Genomic DNA, 1,280 nt, shown 5'->3' with positions numbered 1-1,280 from the left:
TGCAAATATTTCGACTTGTATTCAAGGTAAATGGATATTTTTTTCATCCCCCCCCAAAAAAAAGACAAGTGAACAAGCTTTAAGATGATACCAATAACTCTACATGCCCAAAAATTGACGAGAGCCTGATTCCACCACGCTGCCTCACAAATAATATCTCCACTTCGTTCGATAAAGTGACAAGTGTACATGTCAGATTTGCGTCCCACCTGTGGCTGTCTTCGAAACTATATTCTCTTACCTGTTTGCCCTCAGGTCGTCCGAAATAACCCCATTGTCCACTGTGGAAGAAACGTGACCGAGACTGTCAAGGGATTACCCAGGATTCTTGTGGAATAACTTATAACGTCCCAGCTGCACGTGCGAGGAAGATGAGTTTGTGGTGAGTACTGCTATTTGTGGCCTTGGGAGAGGCAGTTGTGGGATATTGCGGGGGTGAGTGGCAGCTGAACGTAACCCAGCGAGTGACCAGTGGGCAGCAGCTGTTCCAGTTCTGTCTGTCGATCTTCCGAACACTTCCGGTAGGCACTTCTGGTTCTATTTTCGCGGTGGTTATTTCGTTGGAAAAGTAGTGTGGATAAGATCAGATGGGTGGTTGGGAAATGATGTGTTGCTTTTTTGGAGGTTATTTCAAGAACATCTGGGAAATTGGAAAAGAAGGAGGGGATGGTGGGAGATGGAGTTGGGATTGGAGGGGGGAGGGGTTTGGGGGGGGGTTTTTTTTTTAGGAGGGATTATCTACACATGATGATGATGATGATGATGATGATGATGATGATGATGATGATGATGATGATGATGATGATGATGATGATGATGATGATGATGATGGTGATTGTCCATTATACAATAATAAATGATGATGATGACGACGACAAAAGAATGGCGATGATGAGGGCTATGAAGGCTAAAACAATTAATGAATTATTGCTCTCCGTCTTAAGACGAGTGATTAACAACGTATCCCCTTGTGAAAACGAAATTTCTTCGTGGTGGCTTTCGGCGTCTTGACGTTTCCCCCACAACCCCCGAGATTTACTAGACAGGACACCTGTTCATGCCCACCTGAGAGATGGCAAAAAGGCGCGGGAACCTCCTGTGAGTTGTCTGTGTATCAAGGCTGGTGTTTACAGGACGCTGTCAGGCTGCCTGTCTCCTCAGTGTTTGCTTATCTGTTGTGGATGATGTGTGGAGGAAGATACAGAGTTGTGGTGGAAGATACAGAGTTGTGGTGGAAGATACAGAGTTGTGGTGGAAGATACAGAGTTGTGGTGGAAGAT

At 45.2% G+C, this 1,280-nt stretch overlaps 1 protein-coding gene across 1 annotated transcript in view; it reads left to right on the top strand.

Annotated features, from left to right (window-relative positions):
- The first annotated feature begins 261 nt into the window (after nucleotides 1–261).
- Nucleotides 262–1,280, top strand: part of LOC101851399 — a 106,908-nt gene continuing 105,889 nt past the window's right edge. The window contains exon 1 of the mRNA XM_005095592.3: nucleotides 262–382. The gene's annotated coding sequence lies outside the window, so the exon portion shown is untranslated. The remainder of the gene's footprint in view (nucleotides 383–1,280) is intronic.

The sequence above is a fragment of the Aplysia californica genome, unplaced genomic scaffold, assembly GCF_000002075.1.
Source record: "Aplysia californica isolate F4 #8 unplaced genomic scaffold, AplCal3.0 scaffold00107, whole genome shotgun sequence".
In the NCBI taxonomy this organism is placed as follows: domain Eukaryota; kingdom Metazoa; phylum Mollusca; class Gastropoda; order Aplysiida; family Aplysiidae; genus Aplysia; species Aplysia californica.
This window is presented reverse-complemented; position numbering and strand designations above follow the sequence as displayed.